The sequence below is a fragment of the Haemaphysalis longicornis genome, unplaced genomic scaffold, assembly GCF_048455015.1.
Source record: "Haemaphysalis longicornis isolate Haplotype H1 unplaced genomic scaffold, Haemaphysalis longicornis Haplotype H1 scaffold_16, whole genome shotgun sequence".
In the NCBI taxonomy this organism is placed as follows: domain Eukaryota; kingdom Metazoa; phylum Arthropoda; class Arachnida; order Ixodida; family Ixodidae; genus Haemaphysalis; species Haemaphysalis longicornis.
In genome coordinates this window covers 8,710,006-8,730,152 of record NW_027526266.1, presented here as the reverse complement: position 1 = coordinate 8,730,152, position 20,147 = coordinate 8,710,006, and the positions used below count along the sequence as shown (strand labels likewise).

Sequence of the window (20,147 nt, the reverse complement as noted above, 5' to 3'; positions counted from 1 at the left end):
GCCCCCCGGACAAGGCCAACCAGAGATATTCAATTAGGGTCAGCGGGTATTTCAGCACGGTAGCGACAGGGTTGATGGTGATCTTCAAGGCCCCCCAGATCACGACACTGCCGTCTTGGCACGATGAGAGCGGCCCACTCTGACGACTTGACGGGCACCAAGATGTCCTCTCGCTGCAACCGTTGCAGCTCCTGGGTGTCCCCATCCTTCAGGGCAAAACGCAACGGACGCGGATTGAAAAACCGAGACCGGGCTTCCTTTGCGACACGAATGCTTGCCACCGTGCCATAGAAATACCCGCCCCAGCCTAGAGCAGGGCCTTGAATTTGGCCAGGAGGCCTGAGACGTCTTTTACTCCCAGCACGCTGAGGTACGTCACGCCTCTAGAAGGTACCCCGACCCTCGCACGTTCATAAATGCGGGCTGAGTCTTGACACTGGCTACGAGGGAAGAAGCCCGCAGACCGACCGAAACCACCAAGAGGCCCGAGACACCACGCCCACACCAGCCGCCGTTACCACCATACCACTGTAGCGGAAGCTCGAGCTGTTCGAGAGTGAAGGGTCCGCCTGGCCCGTCTTCCAGGAAAAAGTGGGCGTGTTTTTCGAGGCAGCCGACGCAAAACAGCATGGCATTATCTTGGCGAGCTGTGGCGTCCGCGGCTTCGCTATCCTGCTCGGCCCCCTCAATTTGGCCTAGCCGCATGACAAGTCGCTGGGTGAGCTGCTCGTGACGCTACACTCGCACTTCGGCTTGGCCCTGTCCAGGTTAATGGAGTGCTTCCACTTCAACAACCAGAGCCGTCGAGAAGGATAGACTCTAGGGAAGTTCGTCGCTGCGCTGCGAGGGTTAGCGAGTGGCATCGCCTTAGGGGACCAGCATGACTCGCTTCTCCGGGACAGTTTAGACTGCGGCATAAACGGCTGCGCCATGCACACGGCACTCCAGGAGGTTCCTCAATCATCACTGGACGATGTCGTGAAGGCAACGCTGGTGATGGATGCTGCGTCCAAGGACGCGGGAAAGATAGCACGTGCAGCCGGCTCAGCGTCGACGGAAGCGGCAGTGAACAAGATGGCGACACGGTAGGGTAGGTGGACTCGTTGCGGGGGTGACCCCCCCCCCCCCCCCTCACAGTGCCAGTTCGCGCAAGCGGAGTGCTTTGCCAGTGGGAGAAATGGGCACATTGCACGGGCGTGCCGAGGGGGCGGGCGGTGCGCCGCGTACTCGTCTCAGTTTTGAGTTACAAAAGAAACAGCAGAGCTGGGGGTTGACTTATCTTCTTTCTGTGTTTCTAAGTTTTGCGACGTTTCCCCATGCTTAGCTGAGTTTTGGTTAATTTTGCGATGTTTCTGTTTGGCTAGGCTAAGTAGTGAGGGGTGAGTACATGTTGAGCCGGAATTTACAAGGGTGTTGCAGTGTTTTGCCCACACTGAGAGCTGATCCAAGCCGTAAACAAGCTAGGTCGACCCTCAGCTCAGCTGTTTCTCCAGGGTTGCACCACCAGAACAGCCCAAAATGCTAACGGCAGCACCTGTGTCCACTAAAGCCCTTAGTGACTTACCCAGCACAACTACGTCGAGACACACGTAAGGTGCAACATGGGAAACCTACTCTCCCCCCCTCCTGTGGCGTTCGCCGGCACTCCCGCGGTCACAGCGCCCACTGTGAGTTAGCACTCTGGCTGCTGAAAAAATGCAGGAACTTTTTTTTATTATTCATTTAATTATGCCAGGTAACGAATTACCAACTAATCGCATTAGATTTTGTGCTAGCAAGAACAAATTCTATAATATTATGGTTTTATTCCACAGCTCCTTTCAAGAGCTTTCAAACACAGAATGAATGATGCAAATGTCACCTGCACATCCGGGGCAAGCTGCGGCATTTTTTTGCGCTAAAAAATCCCCAAAATAAAAGCACTTTTGAAGCGGTATAGCAGGAGGTGCGCATACGCATCCGTTACTTGTGATCACAATACTACCGGCTCGAAAGCTGGCTTCAGTGTTTTAATACCTTAGCTACGGTGGGGCACCATATACAAGCGGCGCAGTTCTTTTCCTTGGTATTTTTTTGCTAACACCACCGAAAGTAGCTGAAGCCTAAACACCGTCACTGCTAATAAATTATGCAAATTTATATTGTTTCAAACATCTTGAGGTACAAAACCTTCACTCCCCCTTCGTAGAAAATGTTTAGTCCAGCCCTGCAGACATGTATAAAATACCTCCAAAGTTGGAGGTCCCTTACACCTATTTCTTCAATTGGCGGTCTTTTCTTACGCATTTTTTTCTTGACACTTTTTTTATTATTTCTGTTCCCCATAATTGGTAGGTTTCTATCCTTTTGGATAAAGGTTTATAAAAATAAACTTAGGGTTGTTAAAATAACCTTAAAAAATAACCCCGCCATACCAACACCCCTTCTTTTGGGGTGTTGTTATGGCGGGGAATATTTCTTTGGCATGTAATAATATTCTATGAGTTATTGAACATAGTACCTTACTCGATATCAAAAAAGTTTATGGAAATCCGCATGCTGATTTGTACGTGCTCGCATTAAATTGCAGTATTCCTACATTCGCTATAAATTATCGAGTTTTCGAGACAAGCCCGGACTCTGTCATAAGGCGTCCCCTACTGGCTATGAAAGCAAGAAGAGGACTTGTATTTCTCAGTAATTTTGCACTAGCTGTATCCATGCACCCCGTTAGGTTTCTTGCTCAAATCATTCGTGGTACAAGTGTTTTGAATGTGTCTGTATGTCACGCTGTGCGCTCTGCCGATCCACATTGGCAGGCGTAACCGCGCGTCCCACACCCATATATCACGGTGTTCAGCAACCTTACACGCTTTTTCGAGGGTGTTCACACGAACATGCTTTTTTATCCTCACGCTCTTTTTTAGCCAAAACACCTTTTAAATGTGAGCACCATTGGACAAGACTTTTACACCCTTTTAGGGCAAAAATGGTGCATGAAAGTTTATTGCGAGCGGGTAATAGCGTCTCCATATCTCCTAAATTTTCATTTGGTGTAATAAACCAAAACTGAAGAATGACCAGTGAAAATTCATAAGATTGTTCCTGCGGCCTAATTGAGAGAATCTGCAGTAGTTACTAACCTTGGACATGTGAACGGCCAAACCTGCTCCTGTGCAATGATTCTCGGGCCTAAAATTTCGACGATACACTCAATACCATCGCTGGATTCATGGCACTCCCCTCGATATAGCTGGAACTTGCTTGGTATCCACAAAACCTCGAGGATATAAAAACTAAACGACCGAGGCATCTGCATGTAGTCTGTTTTACACGGAGGTGTATTAACACTACACTCTCTTGCACCCTTCTTTGCCGAATAGGGTGTATAAATCCTGTGCCATGCCGAATATCTTTCTAAGGTGTTTTGGTGAAAAAAGTGTGTAAGGATGAAAAAATGCGCGCCAATCCACTCTGTGAATGTGGTTGGAACGCGAAGCTGTTAGCGGCACTCACATCGATTAGCCATTTGACGTCACTTGAATTCACAAACGTTACCCTACAAAGAGTGAAACGAGACACGAGCGAAGTGCACCTAACCACACCCTTTATTACTTCACAGAACTGTGTTTTGCTGAAGTTGAATGAATGCATGATCCATATTTGGCGGTTGGTGTAGTTGTATTGGTGGAAGAGTTAAGTGGAAATTTTCTTTTAAAATTAACGAAGCTCGAACCTGTTTTAAAAGACCTCACTTCTCTTGTTTTTGCCGCCACAGATGGAGGCAACGATATCGGTTGCAAACATCAAGTGCGATGGCATGCGTTGGTCTGAGGTTCCATCAATTTATATATCTCTTAGCGCATGCGCAAGGCATCCATACCGCCGATACACGTGTCGTGGACGGAGCGCATACCGGCGCCAGAGGTCGTGTGAAGCTATCCCGTGGCATTCAGCGAGAACGCATGGGGTAAACGCGCTGATGTGCTCGGTAAGTGCACGGTCTGTCTCCCCTGTCTCTGCGTTAGCTCATAGTTCAATCTGTAAAACCACAGGTTCTTGTTACATTTCTTTTCTCATTTCAAGTTTATTTTCTTATAGTGCCAGTCTCTTCTTTTAATTGTTCAAGGGAGTTTCGTGTTGAGACCAATGGTCGCGACACATCCCTCGGGGGTTGAGGTAACGTCATAAAAATGGTGTAAGGTTACTTAACCGTCTAACATAAGGGTGTGGGCAGGGGAGCTAAGCTTGGCGGGTGAAAGGGGTGGAGGGTGGAGCATGACATACAAACACATTCAACACGCACAAGTAACACTTGACCCTCAAAGCAATTGAGCAACAAAAGCAAAAAGATGCATAGGGACAGACTGTAGAGAAATAGGAGTACATTTGCAGACCAAATTCTTCGGTAGCGTCGGTGGGGTTGTTGCCAAAATAAGGTATTTTAACGCCAATTTTGCAAAGACAAATTTTAATGTGAGCATATACAAATCAGCATGCATATTTGTGAAAACGTTTTAATCGCAATAAAGTGTTTATGTTCAATATTTCATAGAATTTATTTAAACACCAAACGCTTATTTCAGATCACTTCTTACCCACTAAGACGGGTGTTCATTATTTCAACAACATTTTCCCAAAAAGATGTGAATCTGCCAGTAAGTGTACTGGACACTAAGAAAAACACTAAAGAAAAAGGGTGTAAGAAAAATAGTAAAAGAAAAGACCGCCAAAAGCAAAAGACTGGAGAAGGCCTCCAACTTTGGAGGTATGTTCGATCCGTTTACACGGGTGGACCGCACATTTTCTGCATCCGCGGTATGTTTTGTACCTCACGATGCTTAACCTAATATAAATTGGCATAATTTATTACCAGTGAAGTTCTGTAAGATTGAACTAGGTTCGGCGGCGTTTTCAAAGAAAGACAAAGAACTGCGGCCCCTCTAAAGGCTGCACCACCTCCGATAAGGAAATATCACAATGAAGGTGGCTTTGAAGCCTGTTGTAGTGTGGTAATGAAAGGCGCCAGCGTATACGCACCTCTTAGTATACCATTGTAAAGGTAGTAGCGTTTTGTGATTCTAGAACAAAAAACAATGTTGCCGCAGCTTTCCCTAGTAGTGCAAGGCGGGAGAAACACCATAGGTGGGTGTCTACCTAGCTTGTTTCCCCCTTGGATCCGCTGTCTGCGTGGTGGACACACTCGAACAGCGTTGTAAAATGCGGTTAAGCTAGGCGTCACCCCTCAGCACTTATCCTAGCTTAGCAAGAACATTGCAAAGCCTTGCAAACGTAGCAAAACTGAGGCAAGACCAGTACACACAAGGTAGACCTGCGGCTCCGCTTTTCGTTTCTTGCAACTGAACACTTATTCTACACCCTTTCAATATCCTACAGAAAGCCGAGCGTTTTGCAGTCGGTCAACACCCTTTCGGCACACAAATGTAGTGTTTTTAATTTGAAAGGTTCAAACTGATGTGATAGGTTCCAAAGCTAAACTTAGCGCATGAGGCACACCGTATATGGAAAGGACTGATGATTGCACCGGAACACTTGTTTTGGCATTTGATCATTTCTTACGAGAAGAGGATGGTATGAGCGGATATCTTGTTCTTTACAGTGCACTTATACATGTATGCATGGCCTTTATCAATTGGCCGCTCAACAGGTTTTCCTCACCCTTTACACACGCTCAGAAAAGCCACGGATGTAGAAGTTCATCAACCCCTTTTTACATACAGAAATTGTGTACGGCTAAAAAAAAGGTGTTCAGACTTAAGGGAAAGGTTGTAATGGCTTCACAACACCCTTTTTGCACTTTTGCTACACCTTGTTTTGCCAAAACGGGCGTAAAAAGGTTTAGGGTTCGCAACAAAACAGGCAGAGAAAAGCCTGTTTGTAAAGTTATGGTTACTGGGGTGTTGCCAAAGGTGGTTGTAATTGAAATAACCTCAAGCTACTAACCCATATCTGTCTGGGGAAATGTCTCCTAAATAATTTCGAATAAACGACAAACCGGGAGCTGTCACCGCTCAGAGGCTGCTATGCTACCGAAACAACGTCCAGATTGAACTGTGCCTTCAATTGCCTTCGGCGGATGGAACGTAGCTGCAAGCAAGTGGCCAAAAGCCTTCATGGCAATAACATGTTTTGTGCACCTCATGAAAGGACAAGTATAATTAAAGATTTGGGACTGAAGCGTGTTACATAACAGGCGGTAGGTTGAATTCAATGTCACCAGTTTGATTTCTCTTCATGGCAGTGTTTTTCTCAATAAAGTTTTTTTTTCTAATTGCACATCTCCATGTCTTCCATCCGGCTGATTCTGCGGAATTTCGGTCTTTAACATCAACCAAGCGTGTTGGCCATCAGTCTGTTAACTGGGAACCTCAAGTACAAAAATGACGGAATAAACGAGTGGTATACAAAACAGCAAAAACTATTTAACTCTTGGCATTGCAGACTTGGGTAACTGAAGAGCACGGCGGTTCTGCATTTCTTGCCGAGTTTTGCAGCAACAACAGCAACACAAAGCGACCTTTCAAACGAAACGGCCTCAAGATGCGAGATTTTATTGCAAATTTTAGAGAACCCGCAGAAACGTTCCAAACATGGCATAAAAATAAGCGGGAATGCTTGAAGGCGGCCGTTAACGGTTGCGAAAAACGCCCACCTAATAATATACGCAAAATTCGCTTTAATTCGGCGCTGCTCACGCATTTGCCCACGGAACGTGGTATGTGTCACCTAAAATAGCTTTTAAAGAACAGAAAACCATTCCCTTGACATTATTTTGCCTCAATTGTCATTGATGATATCCACAGCTGCGAAGTTATTTTGATTGAAAAAAAGATACTAGGATCGCTTGAATTTGCAACCGAGAATTTTTCTGAAATGATTAGTTTTTTTAAGACAAACTTTGATCATAGCGGTCTGTCATACGGCAATACTGCAATGACTTTAGGGTGCTGGCTTAGGACTGGCTTTAATGCAAGTTTCATGACTATCCATACTGCCGTCTCATATATAACATCTCTTAGTTACCTGGTTGTCTCATAAGTAGTAACGGGAACCATAGGCGAAATGTCTATTTCTTTTTAGGTCCGTATCAAGCTCGTAAGTCCGTATCACGCAGCGTCAGAATGCCACCTAACAATGCGCTTCAATTCTTTTCAAGACGCTCCTGATCTGCTGCTTCGGAGAACAGAACTGACGGAACTACTACCGACCACAGATGCGCAGCAGATATGGCTTCCGGACATCGACGGCGCAGCTTGTGAAGTTGCAACCAACTTCTCGGCTTTTGAAATCGTCGTTGGCAGCGCCCGGACCGCCTCAGCCTTTCCCCTGGAAGATACGACTACGCCACCAGCGTCAGCACATCTGCTCGGTATAACGCTGGCGCACCAAGGATCGCTCGGCAGTGTGCACGACGGCAGCGTCAGAAAGCGCCAGATTGCGAGAAAAGCGGCGGGGCTGCATTTCTTGCCGAGTTTTGCAGCAACAACAGCAACACAAAGCGACCTTTTAAACGAAACCGCCTCAAGATGCGAGATTTTATAGCGAATTTTAAAGAACCCGCAGAAACGTTCCAAACATGGCATAAAAATTAGCGGGAATGCTTGAAGGCGGCCGGTAACGGTTGCGAAATACGCCCACTTATTAATATACGCAAAATTCGCTTTAATTCGGCGCTGCTCACGCATTTGCCCCCGGAACGTGTTATGTGTCGCCTAAAATAGCTTTAAAGGAACAGAAAACCATTCCCTTGACATTATTTTGCCTCAATTGTGATTGATGATATCCACAGCTGCGAAGTTCTTTTGAGTGAAAAAAAGATACTAGGATCGCTTGAATTTCTAACCGAGCATTTCTGTGAAATGATTAGTTTTTTTTAAGACAAACTTTGATCAGAGCGATCTGTCATACGGCAATACTGCAATGACTTTAGGGTGATGGCTTGGGACTGGACTTATTGCAAGTTTCATGACTATCCATACTGCCGTCTCATATATAACATCTCTTAGTTACCTGGTTGTGTCATAAGTAGTAACGGTAACCTTAGGCGAAATGTGTACTTCTTTATAAGTCCGTATGACGCTCGTAAGTCCGTATCAGGCAGCGTCAGAATGCCACCTAACAATCCGCTTCAATTCTTTATCCAGACGCTCCTGATTCAGCTGCTTCGAAGAACAGAACTGACGGAACTACTAACGACCACAGATGCGCAGCAGATATGGCTTCCGGACATCGACTGCGCAGCTTGTGAAGTTGCAACCAACTTCTCGGCCTTTGAAATCGTCGTTGGCAGCGCCCGGACCGCCTCAGCCTTTCCCATGGAAGATACGACTACGCCACAAGCGTCAGCACGTCTGCTCGGTGTAAAGCTGGCGCACCACGGATACCTCGGCAGTGTGCACGGCGGCAGCGTCAGAATGCCACCTAAGAATCCGCTTCAATTCTTTATCCAGGTGAGATAACATTTCGGAAAATGCTTCCGCAGTAATAATGTATTTTTTATTCCGCTGCCGTTCCCGCGGCCATTGTGCGACCTGGTTTACAATGTCTGTGCATCTTTGCGGTTTTTGCTGCTTATGGCTGGAGATGTAGAGTCCAATCCTGGACCCGAATTCGACGAGTTGGTGGAGCAGTTGAAACAAATCGCGGGTGATATCAAAGAAATCAATGCAGGCAAAGCAGAGACTAACAAAAAGCTAAGTGCAAATGATAAAAAGCTTGAGAAAATTGCTAGCCTTGAGATCAAAGTAACTGACTGCGTTAACAGAATAGCTGACCTCGAATGCAGTATGGCAGTTATGGTTAAGAAACTCGATGACCTGGAAAATAGAAGTCGAAATCTAACTTAATTTTGTACGGTGTCAGCGAACAAGAACACGAGTCGCGTGAAAATCTTGAAACGGCTGTAGTCAAGGAAGTTTTCAATGATGTGCTCGATGTCAGTATATCTTCTTGGTAGGACAAAACAGGGCGATGAGCGAAAACCTAGGCTTGTCATACTGAAGCTTGTTGACTACCGAGACAAAGCCATCATCTTGAAAAACTGCTCCAAATTGAAAGGCTCCTTAATATCAGTCAGTAAAGACTTCTCCCAGCCTGTCCGTGAAATTCGAAGGAAGCTATGGGCACACACGAAGGAGAATCGAGACCGGAAAGAGAAGGTTTACCTTTTATATGATAAGGTTAACTTAGAGGGCCGACTATTTTTTTGGGACGAAAGTTGCAATAAAATGGTAGCTATCCCAAAAAACGACAAGGAGACGGCAGCGCAAAAAAAAGCACCAAGCGAAGCGCCCGTAGCTAACCCAAAAAACAAGGAGACGGCAACGCAAAAAAAAGCACCAAGCGAAGCGCGCGTAACGCGATGCCGCAGTCAGCAACTCTTACCAACTTGAATGCTCGCATTATCGTTAATAAAGTTGATCAGCTTGAAGCAATACTCCTCGCACATTCTCCTGACATTGTCGCTATCACGGAAACATGGCTACATTCTGGCATTTCCGATAAGGAAATTGTGCCTCCCGGATATGCGATAGTGCGCAAAGACAGGGAATCACGTGGTGGGCGTGTTGCGCTTCTTTACAAGGTAGGTGTCCACTTTTCAACTATGCCATACGTTAAAAATTCTGAAGCTTTGTGGTGCAATGTGCACCTTCAACACACGATCGCTAAAGTGGGCGTGTTCTACCAGCCCCCCAATGCCGATTGTACATATCTTGAGCCTCTTTTTGATTACATGCATACGTATGTGCACGGTGGCTTGATTGTACTAGCCGGTGACTTTAATCTTCCTGACATTGACTGCTGTTCTTTTGTACGTGAAACTAAACCTCAAAGCATCCTATTGGATCCCATTTTGGCTTCAATCTTGAGCAGACTGTTTCAGTCCCAACTCCGGTACAGGGAACGTCATCCTCAATCTTGGACCTTGTTTTTGTAAGTAACAGCCTTCCTACAAATGAATCTCGAATAGACGTACTTGATGGGTTATCCGATCACAAAATGGTATTATGGACATTGCCTTTCATTAGCCCACCGAAATTACCTGGCCAACTAAGATAAATACCCGCATTTAACAAGGCCAATGATGCGGCTATTATGACGTACCTTGTACACGAGTACACTGAATTTTATGACCTCTGTACTGATGCTTGCTCTAGTTTGATGCGGTCTGGCTGAAAGTCAAATTCCATGTCATGCATTGTATGCGGAACTTTGTTCAAATGGTATTCAAATCAACTCAAAAACACAATCCGTGGATCACACGTGAAATAATTCATACTGAAGGCAAAAGTAAGAGGTTGTGAAAAACTAACAAAAACCGGAATGTTCCAGGCTATTGTTCTATACTAAACTCTCTTACTAGATCAATTAGGGACCAGGTGCGAAACGCGAAACAGAAGTTGTGCGGGTCTACATTGAATGAGTTTATTAAAAACTCCCCTCACAAATTCTGGCAGCACATGAACACAAAAATGCCTAATCGACCTTTACCAGACGGTCAAGACCAAACAAGAGCAGACGATTTCAACTGTTACTTTCGTTCGGTTTTTAAGTCGATAATGGCACTGCGAACATCAATGCTTCTTTATATAATCAGGATATCCAGTTGTTGGGCACGCCTTCTTTATCAGAGGCTGGCATTCTCTCGCTGCTTCTAGGCATCAATGAAAAGAAAAGTAGCGGTCCAGACGGAATTCCAGATGGCTTTCTTAAACGATATGCAGAAGCAGTCAGTAAATATCTTTATTTGATATACTCCAAATCATTGGCAGACAGCTGCATTCCCTCTGAATAGAAAATTGCCAAAATTACTCCAATATTTAAATCAGGTAATGCAGCTAGTCCTTCTAATTATAGGCCTATTTCGATCACCTGCACTAGTAGCAAAATTCTTGAACATATAGTGTTAAAATTCCTAATTAGTTTTATTGAATCAAATAACAATCTGCATTCCAACCAGCATGGCTTTAGATCAGGACTATCAACAGTTACTCAGCTCGTCGAAACACTTCACGACCTCTTTCTCGGCATAAATGAACGCATTCAAACTGATGTAATTTTTCTTGATTTCTCGAAGGCATTCGACCGCGTCTCACACACTAAACTACTACTTAAACTTAATCACTTGTTGGGCGATGGCCCCATTTTCCAGTGGATGACTAATTACTTAACTGACCGTCACCAATACGTACAGTATAGAACTCACACTTCAGACCTAGCTCCGGTGTTATCAGGCGTCCCGCAGGGGTCTGTACTAGCTCCAGTTTTGTTCCTATTATATATAAATGACATAACTAACTGCGCAGACGTTAAACTCACACTCTTTGCAGACGACTGCATGCTCTACAATAAAATACGTCATCACGATGACCAGGAGAAGTTAAATATTTCATTAAACAAAATAGCTCAGTGGTGCGGTGATTGGCAAATGACTATAAACATTGACAAAACCGTATTTATGTCCATTACAAACAAGGTGTCTAAATTGGACTTTCAATGCCATTTTAATATAGTCCCGCTTCGAAGAGTTAATCAATACAAATACCTTGGTATCTCAATTGCGTCTGATCTCAGTTGGACAGAGCACGTGCATCAAGTGTCCAAGAAAGCGATGAGCAAATTATTTTTTATTAAACGGGCCCTGTCATTCGCCACATTTGAAACGAAGCTTCTTGCATACGTCACATTTGTCCGCCCGGTCTTGGAATGTGCCAGTATTGTGTGGTTTCCTCACACTGCGAATATTATCGCTATACTGGAAAGGGTTCAGCGGAAAGCAGTGCGCTTTATCTTCAACTGGTTCGGGCGCAATGACTCACCTACTGCCCTATTACACCGTGCTGGTCTAGCCACCCTTGATAGTCGTGCAAAGGTTTTCCGGCTTAAATTTCTTTATCTTCTTTTACACAGATCATTCCGCATAAACCCAGATCTTTACTTGAACTTTCGAGACACGAGACCGACCAGGCGAAGGCATGCATGGGACATTGAAGAATACTCATTTAGTAACAAAACTTTTTCTTATTCGTTCTTTCCAGGCGCAATTCGAGAATGGAACACACTGGATGCAGTCATTACCCAGCAGCCAACATTAGAGAAATTTATGAAACTAATTGAAGGTACTGATCTATTCTAACCTAGTTAGCAAGTAGAGTGATTACCTGTTCTTCTTCACGCAGCCCTTCCTCCTTCCAATTGTCATACCAAAGCACTTGTCTGCATATATTTATTGTTTGTACGGTTCCTTGATAATAGTACCCGCTCTGTGTGTTCTTCTTTTCTATTCCTCTTTTCTTCTCGAACTATGTTTCTTTGTTGGTTAATTTATACTTGGTTATGGTACAAAAAACTATGTATGATTGTACTATGCCGCACTGCTGTGTTCAGTGATTATGTGTTCTTTATTATTCTGATATTTTTTTCTTTCAAACGTCAAAAGTTCTCACAGTGATGCTCACCCCTGTAATAAGCCCCATGGGGGATTGACAGTATTCTGTAAATAAATAAATAAATAAATAAATAAATAAATAAATAAATAAATAAATAAATAAAGATAAACTACGCTAATCCCATAACCTACGGTAATTTTAAGCAAACATTGATTTTTTCTGTACGTCCCAGTTTTAGATTAACACCTATATCAGCTTCTCAGCGCCTATAAATGCCTTTTTTGTGCTGTGGAATACACAATTTTAATATATCAGTTGGATATTACGAGGGACACTGGGAGATCAATTGGTGCGCCCTTGGGAATTCGTGAGCCTCATGTCCGCATCTCTTTCTAATATGAGGGTTGGCACGTTGCTCATGCCTTTATCTGAGTTGATAGGTCCACTACGCGGCATTTCTTGTTCATTTCACCTACACTGTGCCAACTATGGTTTGATTTCTAACAGTATCAGCTGTCGCGCTTTCTCAATTCAGCAGCGGCTTTCACAGCCTGCCTTTTTTTTTTGTCGAAGACTATCGACATTTGTCGCAGATCAATATCATTTCTTTCTCTTTTTGAGCCCTCAAGGGACTGCGTGCTCGATCATAATACAACGCCTAACACAGGCGGTGGGAGTCAGAGGGACCCACCGAAACGCCGCAAGACTAACGGGCGCGTTCGCCGAGGCAGCTGGCGCCCAGCCGCGCTTCTACGAAAGTCTTCTTGGCAACGTCGCTCTCGCCACTATTGAAGACAGCTACCACTAATCACTATCTAACTTTATGGTTTCTTGGTTTGTGTGAGTGGCCGTTTGACAGAGTGATTCGTATCGAAGAAATCCCTTTACCGAAATGCGCTATCGATTGTTCACGCAATACACACTTTAAAAAAGCCAGCGCCGCCTAGTGACGGACGCACCAACTGCTCTCGTCCGCCATTACTCGATCTACTTTCCAGCGTGCGGCATGCACACACGGTACGCCTCAGCGCTCAGTGGCTCGAGATTACTATCTTTTGTACTTTTTGCGGCCTCTTGCGCCCTGCAGACGCTAGTCGTCATCGTCTGAACACATCCGCGATGCCAGGATGCTGTAGCGTGCCTTTGTGCAGGCAGCGTGCCACGAAAGACGCGCTGGGAAACAAGGTACGTACGTACTCAGTACATACGTGACGCTACAACGTGCCGTAGCAGATCTGATGTATGAACGGAAAACATGCTGGCCATGCGTACTGAAAAACGGCTTGCATCAAAAAGAAGGGGAGGTGGTCTGTTTAAACCATTGGCAAGCGTGCTGCGCTGCTGGACGAGTGCGTACTTTCCCTGGTCGCGGTCGCTGAGTGTTCGGGCTCGCCGTGAGCACTTCGTGCGAACTGCTCGCGCTTGCTTCAGTTGTTTTTTATTATCGTTAAATACTACGGTTAGGAGCAGTTTGTGAAGATTACCTGAGAGCTTCTCTAGCGTGGGCTGATGTAAAGTCATTGGAGGTAGATATTTTCATGTTTTAAGCGCGTTGAATTCGCCCGATGACTTTCGCGTCATATTTCCTGTTGGTCTCAATGACTTTTCAGTTAGTTTCGTGAGCGCGCTACTTCTACGTTTTCAGTCAAAGTTCTGCTTCGCATGTAGTTTTCATAGTACGATTTTAGTGAGGTCGCCAAAACCGCATGTGGTTACTACTCAACGCCCCTTCATTGTTTTTGTGGTTATCAGCGAACCTAGAAACATTGTACTAAATTGATCCTTTTTTGAAGGGGATAAAAACATGAATACTATAGAAAGCTACTACGCTTTTTTTGCTTCTCTGGGCTAATGCAATTTTTTACCCCGTTCTTAGGTTTCATTCTTAGGATTCCCAAATAATCCTGGCCTGAAAAAAAAGTGGATTGTGGCTATACGCCGAGATCAAGGCAAGAATATTCAAATAACTAAACACACGAAGGTCTGCTCAAAGCACTTTGTTGATAGTGATTTCTCAAACTACGCATACGGTAGAAGACGCCTGAAAGAGCATGCTGTGCCAAGTTTGTTCAACTTCCCGTCACAACGTCCTAAAGTACAAAGTCCACCCCCTAAGCAACGCTGCGCAACAAATGTGCAGCAGTTGACAACCCAACGTCAAGGAGCTTTTACTGGGAATGGCAACTTTAATAAGTTGTGTGCACAAGATGTAGATCTCCCTTCCTTGGACGAACCAAGCAACGAAGACACTGAAATGAGCAGCTTGGAAGGAAAGTCATCTGTTTTCAGCCAAGGCTGCCCATTCTGCAATGAAGCCAAAACTGCAGCGACACAGAATCAGCAGCTGCTGAAAGCAGCCCAGGATGATTTAAAAGCCACGTAGAACGAACTGTTACGTGTTAAAATGGAACTTCGAAAAGCTGAAGAGCTAGAAGAGGAGCTGAAGGCTGCTAAGTTGAAGGTTTTGCAAATTACGAGGGAGTTAGAACTGATGAAGGAGGTGGCAGATAAGCTGCGGAAAAAAGCCGGAACAGAGTTTTCCATTGAACGGTTCAAGAACAGCGATGAAGATGTGCGTTGTTATACTGGCCTACCATATACACGGTGTTCTAGTTTCTTGTTATGTTCTTCAACCCTGGCTTACAACGGGAGAATGTGAGAACTTGGTCTACACCTCGTTCAGACCCACCAAAAGCAGGCAGACCAAGGAGTCTCACAGTGGAAAATGAATTCTTTTTGTTTCTTGTGAGGATGCGCCTCGGACTCTTCGAAAAAGACTTGGCAGACAGATTTTGCGTGTTGATTGCCACCGTTTCAAGCATATGCAAAACTTGGACAAACTTCGCTTTTATCAAGTTCTCACATCTGAATTTATGGTTTTCTAAAGCAAAAGTGCTTGAAGAGATGCCTCCAACTTTCAAGCCCAAGTACTCCTCAACACGGGTTATCCTGGATGCAACTGAGATAAAATGCCAGGCAGCGAGCTCACTCGCACTTCAGTCGGCAACATATTTGCACTACAAGTTTGCGAATACATTTAAGGGTTTGGTCGGCATTTCACCCGATGGCACCGTGACTTTTGTGTCAAACCTTTTTCCAGGCTCCATCTCCCACAAGGAATGCGTGCGTCAAAGTGGTTTTTTGAAGCGTTCTTTTGAGGAGGGTGACGTCGTAATGGCTGACAAGGGATTCAAAATCCAGGACCTACTAGATGACATCAAGGTTCAGCTGAACACACCACTCTTTCTTCTGGAGAGCAATTCTCGGAGGAGGAGGTGGAAAAGACCGAGGAAATCGCGTCCCTGCGCATACACGTGGAGCGACGCATACAGCGAATCAAGAACTTCCACATCTTCGACAGACCTATACCGCTTTCCCTGGGTCCTGTCATCAACGAGATGTGGGTGGTGTGTGTATTGCTGACAAACTTTCAGTCTCCCATTATACGTGCACCAGGTGACCACACACTTAATGACACTACCCCAAAAGACTCAACACCAACTGTGAATGAAGTAAAATGTGTTTATTCATGGACGATTCATCCACCGCACAGGAGCTGGAGAACAGAGGAAGTAGCTCTGAATAAACAAACACTAAATGTTTTGAATAAAGCAAATTTGTATTTTATCTTCATGACACCTCTGTACTTGCAGTGTGAACTTGCAGCACAAAGTGTGCTTCTCCTGACTAGCAAATTCTGCATTGCCCTTTTTATCACATTTATTTGGCTAAATAAGGCAGCAAAACAGAAAAGAAAAAGTTGTCAAGTTTAGGCCTGGCTACAGCCCAGTCCTGCTCGCAAAACCTTATGCGCTCAACAATCATGAACTGGTCCGAAAACACGGCAAAATCTGTCCAAGACAGGCCTGGCAACGCCATGAGGCCGAGCACTTGAAAGTAGTAGTCATGACTACGGTCTAGCCTGAAGATGCCTTGATGGTCTTTCACCATGTAAAAGGCTCTTCAATTTGTGAAACTGACTTGCCCTTTTGGCTGTATGGGCACTTAACCTCAAGGAGGCCATGCATAGGTGTCTCTGACGGATCAAATATCAGCCTGTCGGGCGACGCACACAGCCACGGACATGAAGGGTCAACCACCAACCCACATCTGAAGGCTTCAACATCGTGTCCTCTGGTCTTCATCACCGACACATATCGGTGAATTGCAGATTGCTCGTTGCTGATGCCATACCTGTAAGAAAAAGTTGCATCAGTGGTACAAAACAATTTCAAAAAAAGGTGGAGGAGGGGGTGTTCATGCGCCAAAGCTGAGCTACCACGCCTCGTAGAGGGCTTGGGATTAATTTCGTCCGCCTGAAAATCTTTTGCGTTGACCGAAATCTCAATTAACGGGCATTTTCGTTTTTTGCCTCAATAAGAAAAATGGCCGCCGTGGCAAGGATAACGCATTGTGCTACTCAGCGGCACCACTGAACTACGGCAGGGGAGAAAAAAAGAGTACGCAACTGCCACATACGTTGCAAGCATGAAAAAGTTGCAGGTATACATTGACACTCGTACCATTCCTCCTCGCTTTGTGTGTGACCTTTGCCTAAAATGCTAAAATGACATGACGACCCTACAGATGTCTCCTAATGCTCGTGCTACATGGTGTCATCAGAGGCGAGCGCACGCTCACCTCTGCCTATATGATGAGTGTCATGCGTTCAGGCGACACGGTTTTTGGGGATTCATCTTCAGGAAATGCTGAACACGTAGCCCATAAACCTTTCACGATACAAAATAATAAAACAAGCATACAGATATATTTGCACACGGGCATCTTGGACCAAATGATAACTAAATTTTGCACAAATGGAGCATAAAAATGCATGCAGTTGGTCTTGGCCGATGCATGCGCACATCCCACTTGGTTTACTGGTCAGCCTACAAAAACTAATACTACATGGGCAACCAAAATTTGGCGACACACAATGCTGTGTGTCGTCGCATTTTTGTAGCCGTGTTGCATTAGTTTTTGTGGGCTCTGACCCAGAAACCAAGTTCACTCAGCCATGAACAAACTAGTTCACTCAGTTTCTGCCCATTGTACACGTGCACATCTCAAAAATACAAAAAAATGCATGCTACATCATTCTGTTCAATAGTTGAGAATTTTCTCTTCCTTGTAATGGTTCGAGATGAAGTTGGCAGTAGCAGTCATTGGCCACAGTGCGTGTCTCGCAGCGCATTCAAAACTGCTAATTCATATGGTGAAGTGACAATGAAATGTCACAAACGTAAAAAAACAGTCGCTTGAATGTAGGGTCATGCCATATTCCATTTTGGTGGAAAAAGGAAGTATGTGCCACTGTCAAAAGCTACATCGCCAAATTTAACTTGACCAAGATTACATAACAAGAAAAAAACGCAGGAAGTCACATAAGACTTCCTGCCTTTGCATTTTAAAAAGAAAGTCCTTACTACACAATTTTTTTATTAGGAAGAAGCCCAAACAATTTTGTACTTACTGGATAGGTCTCACGCGTGACAGATCTTTCTGCGACGTAAAATTTTGCAGTCCTTTATCCGTCCACGTAGGGCGTTTCAAGACAACCCCGAAGGACGACGCTGTTACACGCTGCGACCGAGCCTCCTTCCACGTTTCGCTGTTGGCTTGCTGGCGTGTATTCTGCTCCAGGGCAGCAGTATCAGCAGGCGTGATTTCTAAGCCCTGAACAGAAATGTTGGGAAGAGGTTGTCGCTTGTTTTGCCTCACGTTTCAAGTGGAGCAGACCCGTGCTATTATGGAGATTAGTGGACCATGAAAAAAAAATTGTTATACGAGATTCAGCAGCACAAAGCCTTAGCCACTGCGCCACGATGACAAAAAAGCTATTCTTATACCTATTTTTATGCCTTTATCCTCAGTGCCTTTTTTTTGGTGTGATGATTTAAGTATCGATCACGTTACACCAACCTGCCCAGGCAACTACCATTGCATGTTCCCTGCCCAGTACTGGTTATGACGCAACTTTAGACTGCATACTTACCTCAAGGATTGCAGCTTCCGGAGGAAGACAGCTCGCTGAAGTGTGCCTCCACACCGTGCATGACTGGAATAGGGCTGGCCTTGTCGGTGTGGTCGTGGTTGGGGCTGTGCACTCTACCTCGGGACAGATCAATGTCTCGAACCCGTGAGGCACCACTGGCTTCAAATATTCTAATGGGCTGTCCACAGGTTTAGGCCCAATTCTTGAGGAGCTCTCAATGAGGTCTCCTGTTTCTAGTTGCCTCGAGAATGCTGAAGGACAGACGGAAGAAAGCTGTGATCCGAGCGTCCTTGTACTGGTAGCCACTTCATTGAATGATTCCACAGTCACCCTTGCATCATAGAATTTACTGTAGATTGGCTCCGTTATTCCTTATTGCCGCACACTTCTCCAATCGACAAACTCCAGTGGCATGGGAGCAAGAGGGGTGCTGCGTGGCTTTCGCCATTGCTGCGGTAGCTCTGTGCCGGACAGCTGGGATGGTGGTTCAGTATATCCCTGCTGCTTTAGTAATGCCAGCAGATGTAAGGCAGCCCTACTGTGACAGCAGGCACCACTCTTACCGGCGGGGCATGGGCACGTAGCTTTTGTCACGGTGCCACCAGGCCCCAGGACCACGTCCACTTCATAGGGCTTTGAAGTCTTTTTTTTGGCTCCTGAAGCACTTGCATTTTATGTGCACATCCCCAGGGCTGGAATGAATCCACAACAAGTTTAATGCACTAATTCCGTACATGTTCACTAGTGAAAAACACTGCCATTTTTTACCCGCATCAGAATATTAAACTGAGTAATAGACATCAATGACAGATTTTATTTCTGTGAATAAGATAATTTTATTTCTGTGAATAATAAGACAAATATGTTGAAACATGGACGCTTTTAAACTCCAGAAAGGGAGCAGTTGGCAAGGACAATAATAATGATAGTTTCACTAATGTGTGAGACACCAACAACCTGGCCAAACATTCTGGGGACCTTGGGCCTACATAGGTTCTTACACGCTTTTTTTCCCTGACAGGGTGATGTGCACACATACTACCTCTGATCGACTTCAAAAATGCTTTAAAACTTGGTGTTTGCAGGGGGAGGGGGGTTGCACCATGTCCTACGACCTAATATGTATGCGCAATAGGAAAACTCACGAGCATTTATAGCGGTTTCAACGTAAGCCACCTCTCACAACCACCGATCTACTTTTCCTGCCTATGCCAGCGCATGTTTTTGTAAGCTTCACTAGGCCGCGAAGGGTACACAGGTTATGCAGCGTCTGATGGGAACGTGCGTTGTTTCTTCATACAACATATTGTTTTTAACGTTACTCAAAATTGGCCGCCGTAGAGCCTAGAACTATGTACCGAATATTTTCTTTGTTTCGCTTCTGCGCCACGCTGCGTGCGCTTATCGCCGACACCTAGAATCATGTGTTCGACGAGTTCCCCATGTGACTGCTCGTTTTTGAAAAAGATTGCCCTTTGAAATAAATGCCTACATACCAAACGACATGCCATTCGATCGATTTGCACCCAAGTTTCCACGTTTACTATGTTACAGATCCCTCGCCGCATGCTTTGTTGCTATGCAGTTATTGTAGGGCGAAGTTTCGGTCGAGCACTGAAGGGAGATCGAGCGGCCGTGGCTGAATCCTTTCGTCAGCTTTGCCGCTGACTACATTACGGAGCTGATATAACGGCGACGTGAATGACCTACACGCACCCATTTGTAGCCGGGAAACAACGCGGCAGAGCCTTTCCTGAGAAGCT

General features: G+C 45.1%; 1 pseudogene; it reads left to right on the top strand.

Annotated features, from left to right (window-relative positions):
- Nucleotides 1–930: 930 nt before the first annotated feature.
- On the top strand, nt 931–19,432 carry LOC144166214 (uncharacterized; annotated as a pseudogene).
- The last annotated feature ends 715 nt before the right edge of the window (nt 19,433–20,147 follow it).